This window comes from Gallus gallus, chromosome 4 (assembly GCF_016699485.2).
Source record: "Gallus gallus isolate bGalGal1 chromosome 4, bGalGal1.mat.broiler.GRCg7b, whole genome shotgun sequence".
In the NCBI taxonomy this organism is placed as follows: domain Eukaryota; kingdom Metazoa; phylum Chordata; class Aves; order Galliformes; family Phasianidae; genus Gallus; species Gallus gallus.
The window spans coordinates 44,346,892-44,359,944 of NC_052535.1; positions in this window are offsets into that span (position 1 = coordinate 44,346,892).

The following is a 13,053-nucleotide window of genomic DNA, read 5'->3' on the forward strand; positions in this document are numbered from 1 at the left end:
TAACCACGTTCCTCAGTGCTACATCTGCCCTTTTCTTGAACACCTCCAGGGATGGTGACTCCACCACCTCCCTGGGCAGGCTGTGCCAATGCCTCACTACTCCTTCTGAGAAGAAATTTTTCCTAATATTCAACTTGAAGCCAACATGTCATCGCTGTCCTTTTGCTTGCTGAGTTCATTCAATTAACCTTATTCCTACATCCTTACTGACTTCCATCTCCATTGTTCTACGAGCCAACACAACTCAGCTTATTGTGGGTCATAAATTAGCAAAAGGTTGTCCACGACATCACTGCAAATGCAAGAAAAATGTGCAGGAACAAGCCCATGCATGCAGAGAAGCAAAAGGGAGAGGCAGAAATGATAAATAAGAGTTCACATTTCCGCTGGCAGAAGTCACAGTATTTGTGGCATTGTTTGCTGTGCTGGCACAGGCTGACTCCTGGCCTTTGTTCCTGACAGGTAGGTGGGCTTCCATTAAACACAGAGTGGGACATGCTGCTCCCAGTGCTCAGTGTCACCACACACATCGCCTGTGCTCACAGAATTCCATGTGCTCCTCCCTTGTCCCTGTTACCAGGGTTCTAATGCTGCTATCACCCCACCTCGGGACTTTCTGCACTGCTTGTGGGGCAGTGCTGGTGGAGCTGTGCCTTGTGATGCAGTTTCATCACGTTGCTGGAGTCATGCTCAACAGCGGGGCCAATCAAAGAACCTTGGAATGCTCTGCAGATGGGAGATGTCATACTGGGAAGATCAATCCACAGATCTCCTCTTTGATGGATCTAGCTGCAGGCAGATGCTTTCATGTACAGCAGCACCTTCCCAGACAGATTATTTCCTTGCTCACACTGTATACGGCAGTGCAAGCCCTGGATAAACAGCTTCGCACTGCAGCACTTTTATTAACACTACGACAGCTCTTTTCTCGCTCTGACGGTTCCCCTGTGGCAAAGTTTTTGGATGGAGGAGGGAGAAAAGTGCCTGGCAGTGACCCTCTGACCCAGCACATGCAATCCCAGGGCAACAAGGAGCGGTGCAGCAGCACACCTCCATGCAGCCCCAGTGCCACGCGCACAGATGGAAAGGAGGCTGAGCAAATACCCAGCGTCCCCATTGCTCAGAGAGGGGGCAGGAAGCTGTTTTGTCAGCATTCCCAGTTGGTTTCCTCAACATTATTCAAGTTAAGAACAAAAAAAACCCAAAAAAACCTACGTACAGCCACTTCCATTGCTGGGAGTGAGACGATAAGGATCAGAGGGAGCTCTGCTCAGACAGCCGTGCACAAATGGTGTGTGGTTCCCAACGGCAGGCGAGACACATTGAGACACGTCGTGGTGCTGCCTTCTGTTACTCATTATCACATTTGCACCTGGAAACAGCACGAAACTCCCACCGGGCCAAGTGTTACACATGCCAGCCTCCAAATAACCTCAATAAAGACAGAAGAGGACATCCTATTGCATATGCAGATGTCAGACCACATGCAGAGACAATAACAAACCCAACCCATTGGCTCGTTGTTACATTTTTATAAGCCTGCGTTTTGGGCAGGAGCTTCTCCTCAGTGAGATTTTGTCTGGTTTCCATTTCCAACAACCAAGACAAAAAGTAGTAAATTCCACCTCATCTCATCTGGCCTGACTCAGCCGCATTCTTCAGCTTTATTTGTTTTTTTATCTCGATGTCGGCTATTGACTATTGACATCCTTCCACGAGAGATCTGGATGGTGCCAGTCCGGAGGAAACACCAGGAAATGTGATGTCGTCAGAGGGTTTATGAGCCTTTATGGCGACGGTTGCACCATGCAGCAGGGGTTGGCTGTGGCTGGCTCTGCCCCGCATCGTGAGCCAGAGGGACTGCTAAAGAGGAACGGGAAAGGTGAAAATCTACCCGAGATATTTTCATTCTTCCATCCTCAGATTCCCACGTGAGCGTTGCTGATGTTCATACCATTTGGCAGCCCCAAGTTTTGGAGCACGGCACTCCATATATGTGTAATCGTCTGTTCATCCCCCCCTACACAGAACTTCAGTGACTTTCTGTAGCAACTTGGTCTCTTTATTGCTCTGCTACTTGTTCTTCTGAAGTGCAGAAGGGTGATTTCATTCAGCTCTCTAGGTTAATGGCAGATGAGGAAGTGGGCGTGAGGCACCTCATGTACGCACGGTGAAACCTGGTGCCCTTTCTATATATAGCCTTGCCTGAACTTTCATTCATCCTGTTGCTATTTTGGTACAGCAAACATTCCATCTCCTGGGGAAAGTGCGTTAACAGTGCAGGTAAGCAGAAGAAAGTGCATATCAGTCACGCACAGAAATATTTAATGGCCCTAGAAACTGCTGCTGTTCCCAGAGAGCACAGAGAGCATCTACAATCAAAGAGATACCAGGGTGGAGCCTCCCTCGTACCTTCATCCAGTTAACAAGCAGAGCAACGTCTTGGGGGTAAACCCAAACATTCCCAGTGATGTAATATATTTTATTAAATTTTAAATCAAAGGATTATTTAAAATCTATATTCTTATCGAAATACATTTTTCTGATGAAATGAATATCCTTGGGCACTTGCGCCGTGCTCTGCCTTTTGAGTAGAGCTGGCCAATAAGCATTAAAAAGACATGGATGGGATTTTTTTGCCCTGGACAGGAGATGGCTGTTAACAGCCCCTGGCTGCTTGGTACAAATAACCATGTGCCCTTCTGCAGCTATTTGAAGTTGGAGCAGTGTTTGTCCTGAAACAGACCTATGAATCACTGCTACTCAGACTGTGCTCTAGTGGCCTCCATAACACTTCTAAGAGCAAGAGAGAACCTGCTCGTTGGATCCACTACACCGAGGGTGTCTCCAAGTGGGTATGTCAGGGATTCCTGGCCATACTTCAGCCGGCTTCCTCCACATTGTCATGATGTCTTAAATAATTCCTTTACTCTCTCATTATCTTGGCTAATGGACAGGTAACATTCTGAAGGAACCCAGTGTTGCTTACACCCACCAACGCACACATTCTTGCACACTGAAATGCCCTCTCACTGAGCACCTCTGTGCACATCACCAAAGAGTATCTCCTTACCAGACAGTGCCATTGATTTCACTTGAAGCAAATCCACAATAGAAAAGTTGGGACATGATCTGATGTATCCCCTGACTCAATTTGTTAATACATTTGAAATGAAGACATTGGACAGTCAGGTCCAGATGCCTGAAGAGCCTTTTCTTCCAGCAGGAATTAATAACCTCATTATCTCTGGGGGGGTCCAGTCCATCTCCCACAGTTTGGAAGCATCCAGCAGTGTTCTGCTATCACCTCACATTATCACTGACAGGAGACCCCTATATAACTTTATGTTAGTCAGTTAAAGTGCAGCCATTAGAATGCCTAAAAATAATCAGAAAGGGGAAAATCAGTTGAAGATTGCTTTCTTCATTCATCACCTTTACTGTCTCTTCCTCAGAGTACAGACAAGTAACTTGAAAAACCTATGCCAGGATTGGGAATTAAGGTTTTGATTTGTTGCTAATAAAGAATAGAAAACCTGGAGCTGCAGGACGGCCTACAGCCTAGGGACTCCTCAATGCTTTGGGATATGTACCAGCATCTGTTGCAAGCATCTTTCCTTCCTGGGGGAGGCTTGAGTTGGTATCAACTCCAAAACCTCCCTGTGTTTCGCTGACACAAGAGTTTGGGTGCCCCTTCTCCTATCACCAGTCCCAGCTTCTATCCTCCACCTATTCCTTGCATCTCACATTTTCAAGATGATCTCTGTACCTCAGCTAGGACAAGGAGGAAGGAACACTGTGCCATCTCCCTTGTCCCCTTTCCAACTCCCGAGCCACAGATGTCAACATCTGCTGCTCAATAAACTAACTCACTGGTATTTCTTCTGGTTGTGAACCAAAATAAGAACTTCAGGGACCATTCCTGGTAAATACTGAGGGCACACACAAAATGCTGTTTGATTCAAGATTTACTTTATTAGGAAGAGCCTGAATACATGCAGTGATCCTACGACCAGGAGGATCTCCTTTCTATGTAATGCGGGGATGATCATCCTCTCACCCTGTAGGAGAATAATACAGCAGAGCCACCAATCTCAGTCTGAAGGAAACTAAGAACCTGTTACTTCAAACTCCTCTACTTTCATGTGGGTTGATCTGAAAGTCTTCCATTGGATGGAATAATGAAAGACAGAACTCTGGTGACCCTGCTCTGCAGGCAGTTGTGAACAAGTGTGCAAGCGCTTTGCTCAATGGGCTCTGCACCTTCTCTCCTTTCAAAGTTTAAGGTCTGAGGGCAGCAGCATACACTGGAAAGAGTGTTACCCTCTGACTATAAACGAAGATGTGTGTATCAACACTGCCATCTCTTTTGGCTTGAGCAATCCTGGACACGGGGCGAGGTCATCATGCTTTCATGTGCTAGCCAGCAAGTGGATTCTCACACCTTTATCTGCATTACGGGCTGAGGTGTCACTCTGTTTTCTCCTCTATCTGCATAACCAGGTGTTGGGCAACAAGAATGCCATTCCAGAACTTCTGACTGCCTTGGGTGTGTGCTCCTTGCAGGAATTACTTCTGGGAATCGCTGCGAAGGGCCAAACACTATGGTTTCCAACAATTATGTTGCCGTACAGTGTGCATTTAAATGAATTGCATCATTTGGCCCTACATAATCCCTCCATTGTCGAGCAGCAGACACCTCTGCTATTTCAGCACGGTGATCCAGCTCCTGGGAACTGTGCGCTATTTGCGTGCCTGCAATGTTTATTTATAGTGTGTCCATGTGCCAGCAGGGAATTAGGGCTTATTTAATACTTTCCATTGTTTCCAAGTCACGGTAGCATTCATCAGACTCCCACAGCTCTGTGCCTTCATCCCTCAGCCCCAGCGCTCATTTCAGTCAGCCGCATTCAGGACACATTCCCCAACGTGCCCTCATCAGTGGGAACTGCCGCACACCAGCTCCACCGTTACTGCAGTGCAGCAGCGGTTGGCTGTGGGGTAGAAAAGCCTCCTGAAAGAGGGGATACAGATACAGCTCAGATGCAGATAGAGCTCAGAGAGACACCACGAAGACTTTTTCCTATTTTGACTTCTCGATGGTTTCCGTGAATGATGAATTCGGCTGCAACAAGGGATGCCCCTCATTTAAACACATTGGCTGGCAATCCTGAACTATATAGGTGAGATGTGCTCCTAGCACACTGTACAGCCACATTGCAGCTGGGCATTGTGCAATGGCCATTAGCACTAATGAGCGATGTGGCAGCTGTATGGGCTCTGCTTGGAGCAGAGCCTGCAGGAAGACGAGGGAGAAGATGGCAGTGTGAGTTGAAAGGGGAGCGGATCAAAGGCAGTGATTGGCATCAGCATCTCACAGCAGGGCAGGGGTGATCTGCAGGTTTGGAGCAGGAAGAGGTCGGCTATAGCAAACCATTGCACCGGAGGAAACTGGGAATGAGGAAGAAGGCTGCAGACTGCACGTACACATTCTCATGCTGCTTTGCAAGCCTGAGCAGTACTGCTTCCCATGGCTGGGCTGCAGGAGCACATCCAGCTGTCTCTGCACAGCTCTGTCTATGCAAGAGTTAGAAGGTCAAGGGGGTTGCATTCCATTTTCTCCTTCAAAGCTCATGAGCAACGAGGGCATAAACAGAGCCCAAAGGCATTGGGCAGCCCAACTCTGATCCTGTGTAGTCAGAAGTGCATGACCATGGCAGTCTTTCATCTCAGCACTGCCTGACTCTCCCAAGGCCACCATGGCAAGTTTGTGTGCCATCCTGCCTTGGTACTTTAGTGCTGTGAGTATATCTAAGCTTGCAGATGCACATGTAATAGGGATCCTGGCTCAAGGATCCAACTCACATTAAGGACACACAGGGGCCTTCTTTGTGCATCACAGAATCATAGAATTGCCAAGGTTGGAAAAGACCTCTAAGATCATCCAGTCCAACTGTTCACCTATCACCAACATTTCCAACTAAACCATGTCCCTCAACACAACATCTAAACATTTCTTGAGCACCTCCAGGGACAGTGACTCTACCACTTCCCTGAGCATCCATTCCAGTGCCTGACCACTCTCTCAGAGAAGAAGCATTTCCTAACATTCAACCTGAATCTCCTCTGGCACATCACTGCCATCTCTACCTGCTCCCATCACAGCAAATTGGGTGCTGGCATCCACGCAGCCAATCTGAGCAGTACTCAGGTCAGCCCATTGGGACTGTGGGGTGTGCATGTCCCAGGACAGCAGGTGAGCATGGCAATACCTGATCTATGCAACAGCAGCTGCTTGGGCCTGCTGTCGCTGTCACTGAAGAAGGGCACAGGCTGAGAGAGCTGGGGCTGCTCCAGCCTGGAAAAGAGAAGGATCAAGGGAAACGTGAGAGTGGCATTTCAGTATCTAAAGGGGACAGACTCTTCAGTAGGATCTGTTGCGATAGGAAAAGGGGAAATGGTTTCAAGCTAAAAGAGGGGAGATTTACACTGGACGTAACGAAGAGGTTTTTTTACAATACAGGTGGTGAGGCACTGGCACAGGTTGCCCAGAGAGGTGGTGGATGCCGCATCGCTGGAGACATTCAAGGTCAGACTGGAGGGGTTCTGAGAACCTGATGTAGCTGTAAGTGTCCCTGTTCATTGCAGGGGAGTTGGACTGGGTGGCCTTTAAGGGTCTCTTCCAACTCAAATGATTCTGATTCTATGAAGATTCGGGGATTAGCTGTGACTTCTGCTTTTAAGGGTGGCTTCTCCTCCCACAGCACACAGCTGCCATAGAGACAAAGGCAGTGCCACTGCGCTGTGATGTTGGACTGAAGGTGTTTGAAGATCCGTGCATTTGGTCACGGACTCACTTTTCCAGGTCTGCATGCAGCACATTCCTCTGCTCTGTCTCTCGTGTCTTCTCTTCGATGTCGATCACTGGGCACAGCTGTGTGGGTTTCTTGTTTGTTTTGGAGGCAGTGGAAGTGTTGGAGGAGCTGTGCTGTGCAGGAAGCAAAGCTGCTGGTGCAGCTCTCAAAGGCGGATTACAGTGTCAGACACATGGAGAAGCCCTGTCCTGGTCAATGCTGTGCATGCTCCCTCAATAGAAGGAGAAAATATGCCTGGTATTTGTCCAAGCTTGTTGGAGGGCAGAGAGAAGGGCAGGCACAGTGCCCAGCAGTGGGGTGGGTGTTGCAGCACCTGGGGTGGTTTCTCCCACGAGCAATGGTTCCTCCTCTCATTTCCAGGTGAGCAGTTCACAAAAAAATCACTCTGACAGCACCTGGAGCTCTCAGAGCTGTGGGGAGAGGGATGCAGTGGCACAGCTCAAACTCAAAGCACAGTTCTTCTGCCTGCCCTTCTTCACAGACAGTAGGAAGAGCAAGCAGCGTCCCCAGGGCTGGATTCATTTGAATTATTTTAGAAATCTCCTTTTGAATGAATATCTCTATGGAGATGCTTTCTTCTCCACTATCCCAAACAACAAACATAAGCCTGGAACCACCTGCTCCACACAGGAGCATAGGTTGCTTTGGAGTCCATCTCTATAGATAACTCAGTACTTCAGAGCCCACCAAAGTGCAGAAGACCACAGTGGATAGACCGAATGTATATAACAGCAGAGATTTAGCAGCGGCGGGGTCACACATGATCAGTACTAGAGGTTGAATTTACTAGAACCTTGCTTCTCACTGAAGAAAGAACAGCACCCCCTGAGGGCCCACGTGCAGTAGTACAGCAATGCAGCATCACCCCAACGAGCCCAGGGGCTCCAGACACCAATCCCAGGAGCCTGGGGCTGCCCTCTGTGGGAAGCAGCTGCTGTGCACAGTGGTCAATGTGAAGCTATGGTCAGTGTGAAACTATGCTCTGGTGTAACACTCCGGACCCTTCAGCAGCACGCACCAGAGAGAAGGTCAGCAGAAATTCTCCCATCACCTTTCTGTCACCAGGGCACTGGTCGTTTGCATCTCCCTGGCCACAGAGCACAACTGGAAGAGTTCAAAAGTGTTCAGCTACAGCCATATGTTGTAGACCACATCGAGCATGTAAAAAGCAGAACACCTGGGTCTCGGGTGAGAAACCACATTTTTTTTCTCAGCAAATGACATCTTAGAAACACTTTCTTATTGACAACTGATTTCTTAAAGTGTTTGCTCTCAGCCCTAAGGAAATGAAACCTGTATTAAGGAAAAAAACAGAGATTCATGCCTCGGTCAGAAATCCCCATCTTCTGGGGTGCTGAGGAGCTCTCAAAGCATTGCCAAGCCAGCAAGAACCAACAGTGCCCCATCTCATATGTCAGGGATGCTTGCATGGATTGTGCACACATACAGCTGCATTACACCAAGCATTTTTCTGTTGGCCCACTTGAAACATACCACTTCATGGTACCAACCCTGCAGCAGCCATTGGAGCCTCTGCTTTTCCCTACAGCACACAGAAACCCCAATTCCCTGGATGTGGAACATGGAGCTACCACCACAAGCAGCAGCCAGCCACACAGAGCTCAGCTGGGAACTTCCCATTGATGCAGAGGAGGAGATGGTGACTTTAGGCTCTGCTCCTTGTGGTGGTCACGGACATCTGTAGGGGATGACCGAACCCCAATGCTTCTGCAGAAGAAATATTTTCTGGATTGATGCTGTCCTCCTTCTCCCCTTTATTTATAAATAGCAGAAAGCAGCAGCATCCCAGCTATGCATTTGGTGGGCGTAAAGGAATGACTCATTGGTCTAATGGAGAGTTATCTGGTCAATAAGTGCATAAATAAGATTAGATGACAATGAGTCACTACAGATTGTAGGCTTGGGTGGGACTGGTGCAGGTACCACTTTGTTGGGGATCAGTGTAGGGCAGAGGTGAAGATGGGTTCAGGGGAGGTGAGATGCTGTTTTATAGCTTAACTACAGAACCGTACCTATAAGATACAGTCACCAGGCTCCCCTGTGTTCACTTCACCCAGCGACATCATCCAGACAAGGTCAGTTCTGCTGAATCATAGAAAGAGAGAATCATTAAGGTTGGAAAAGACCACTAAGGTCATCAAAGTCAACGATCGGCCCATCACCACCATGAAGAGGTTCTGGAGCTACATAGCTGTTTCCGTGGAGGAGTCATCCATGGTTGGATGCACACGGTGGCCCTCAGTGGTCCCACACGAGGCAGATGCAGTGCCCCTCGTGCCCCCATTGCTGAAGGAATATTGTGTGTGCTCCCTGAGGTCCAGGGCAGGGATTGTCACCTGGGGACTAGAGCTGATGTTTTGATTCAGAAGATCTCGTGACTTACATTGGGCAAGCATTGGCTCCAGGTCACAGTCTCATGCTCTTGGAGCAGCCCATGGTTCCTATACTGTTCTGAGGAGGAGGACTGTGGCCTCCTGCTGAGATATTTTGGCGTTCAACAGCCACGAGATCCCAGGTCACTTGTTGCTTGTTAGAGCCCTGGCCTGGAATTTCTGATACATGTCAGAAAGTGAAACGACCCTGGCCATCAAGCGCGTCCTCCCAGGATGTGAGGGAGTTGCACAACCTCACAGGCATCATTACACAACAAACAATTGCATCTGCTTTGGGAGAAAAGTCTCCACCCTGGAGCATGGTCTGTACCACGGCTCTGCTCACAGTACTTTTCCAGGACTGAACTGGACAATCAGTCCAAAGTGCCACACATATAGCAGGATGCGGTAACTGGATGAAGTCATACGGACAGCCTCGTGATAATAGGGCACACAGGTCTATAGGGCACATTGCTCAACTCTCCTGGTGCCTTTCTGTATTTGGAGCAGCCGCTTTCCTGGAGAACTGCCCAGGGTACCTAGTGAGAAAACGGCCAAACTAAGGATCTTGTTGGAACAGACACCTGCAAACAAACTGCAACACAAGAGCTCTTCTGCCTTAGTGGACACACAAAGCAGATGAGCCTGAAGGAGAACGTGACACAGCTGGGTGTCCTGGCCCAGCTCTGCTTACTGAAAGAATAGCAGAATATCGGTAATGCATCCCTGTTGTGTCTGCACACTTTTGACTTCATTCTACTGCTTTTCGGTACAAGTTTGGCATTTGGCACTCATTTCACATCCACCCCACTGGCTTATAACGGACTCAGAAACTCTTCATTAGGTGAGCATACAATTAACTTTTTTTTTTTTTTCCCCACAGAATGTGATGAATCTGAACATAGCAGTCAGGACACAGCAGCTGTAAAATCTGTCATTCCCCATTATCAGAAACTCAAACCAAGTTCTTGATGCTACTCCTGTACCAGGCTTATACCTACAAGAAATGAAGGATGAGCACAGTGTGAGGAAGGCCCAGAGCTCACCCTCAGCCCTCTCTGCTCTATAAACGGTTCCAGATGTGACAGATCCCAACTCAACGTGGCTTAGAGGCAAACAAATCCCAATGGATGGTTGTTGTATTAGCAATGTTCAGACACTGCTGCCAGTAAGACTACGGGAAAGAAAGAGGCAACTAGAGAAGATCTGCACAGTTTCAAAGGAATGGTGAGTGTTTTGTGATGAGGCATTTGGACTTGGACATGTGAGGAACCAAGGACAGTAAAGGATCAAACGTGTTCTTAATGTGTTTTTAATACTTAACGCTTCTTGGCACTGTAAGAGCATTGGTGGGTGCTGTGGCACGAAGGTGAGTGCTCATATGCTGTAAGTCAGGCAAATATTTCAGCACTTAAATAAAGGTCTGGAGCAGCACAAGTTTCATGAACAATAAGCCTGTGTTTCACTGCAGGATGCTTTCATTGTTCTGCATCGGGAAGATGTGATCCCATGGACAGAAGGATTCAGCATTGAAGAAGCTCCTTCAGCGGGGTTTTGTCCTATATTGTGTTCAAGGCTAACAAGCACTGAGGGTTCTCCTTTTTCCTAGTGCTCAGTGGGCAACAACCATGTCATCAAGGCCAATGGGAAAAAAAAGGTATTTTATTGCCATGGTGCAGATGAAGTAGAACTGAAAGGATGAAGTGGAACTGAAAGCAAGGCTGCAAAGCTGCTAAGAATCATAGAATCACAGAATGGCCTGGGTTGAAAAAGACCACAACGATCATCTAGTTTCAACCCCCCCTGCCATGGGCAGGGTTGCCAACCACCAGACCAGGCTGCCCAGAGCCACATCCAGCCTGACCTTGAATGCATCCATGGATGAGGCATCCACAGCCTCCTTGGGCAACCCTCCAGACCCTCCAGACCAAATGAGCTGGAGGAGAATCAGTGCAGGCTGGGGCTTGGAGGGATCTCCTTGGCCACGAGTGATGCTCTCCAGGGCAGGATGTGCGGAGAGGAGACATTGCCACAGAAAGTCTATGGAGTGATGGCACAGAGAGTGCACGTGGCATGGGCTGCAGCCAGAGCTTGGCACCATGGGTAAAGTGATTTAACTAATGAGAAAATGCGAGATAAACCCATGATGGAAGCTGATAGGACAATATTGACAGGTGGAGGATGGAACGTACCCTGGAAGCAAGAACGAGTGGCAATGAGGCAGAGCTGCTTTCCCAGGGCAGGTTACAGCCGGAGAGTAGTCAGCTTTACAGACAGATGCAGAGATAAACCCTCTGATTTCCATATGTTTGCTGTGCCACATCATTCCCAAACATCCTTTGATCTCAAGTCCTCTGTTGCTGTAATTACTGACGGATGGTTGATGTTCTGTGCTGCTGTCGGGACATGCAAGCTCAGGGACTGCTCCTAAAAGGCCACTGCACAGTACGGTTCCAGCAGAGTAAGAAGTTACCTTGGTCCCATCTGACCTCAATGCTACTCCTCTCCTTTGTGCTAGTGGAAAAAGGAAAGGGAAAGGGCTCATTTCACATCCTGCTCCTGCTCCACCTTGACAGACGCTGTAGGTCGCTGCTGACCCTTTGCTTTGTAGACAACTACAGTGACTGCTGACATCAGTCAGTGAGTATGGATCATCTAGGTCCATCTCAACGACAGTGCAGATCCCTTCTGGATGGAAGGAGCACCTGGGAACTCCCATGTCTGGAAATACGGTGCTGTACTCATTCTGTTTCAGCATCAGGACACGTCCCCACACAACGGAGGTGAAACAAGACAATACGATCAAAGTACCTATCAATAATGTAAGTGGCCCACAGCCCTTTGCAGGGCTATTGGGAACACTGCTTTTAGGTCACAAAACATGTGGTTCTGTGCCAGAAGGAAGTTACCCAAACATTTCCAGTGTGTTATTCCTCTCCTTAATTTTACCTTCATGGTGCATCAGCTCCAAAGCGTCAATTATGTTTCCCAAAGATGAATGTTTCTGCAATGACACCAGGTGCACAGTTACACTAAATGTGCCCTCAACCCAATACTGGGCCATGGGAAAAACCTTGGGTATAGCTGAGCATCTTCATCTGATGACAGCCCTTCGTTTCAGTTAATTATGCTCTTCAGACCTGGGTCAGCTCTGAAACACGTGGCACCCATATGGAGGAGTGGCACACAGCAGTGCTGTAGGACACAGAGCAGACTCACAGCACCACTCCTGGGAGCTGGGTCACTCTCCTCCAGGCTCTGCCTGGTGGCTGCTGCTTCAGCCTCCTGCTGCAATATTGGGTTTGTTCCTGGCGATCCCTTGTGCACTGTGAGCACATTTCCTTAGTGTGGAGGTGTTTCCTTTGACCTGAAGCCACAGCAATAAATGTTAATTAGAGACAGATTAAAGGTGCAGTCATGGATATGTGTATCCACACACACACAAAATCATCTCTGAGGTGCAGGGTTTCACTCACATCCCATAAATGTCATAAGTGCATCTCCAGGACACACTGCAGCCCTTTGCCATAAAGATACGGTTCTACCTGGACTTATGTAAGGCCTTTGACATGGTCCTGCATGACACTGTGTTCCTGGAGCTGCCAGTATTGCCTCTATTGGAGCAACAGCAGTGATCTCCACCTCACAGGATTTGAAGCTCTCTCTGTCCTGTCCAGAAGCACAGCTCATCCACACCAGAGCCCTGTGAGATGTGAGCGGAGCTGTACCCAGTGCTGTGCTTAGGGACTGCCTTACTGCAGTCTGTGTTGCAAACAGAGCAGGTG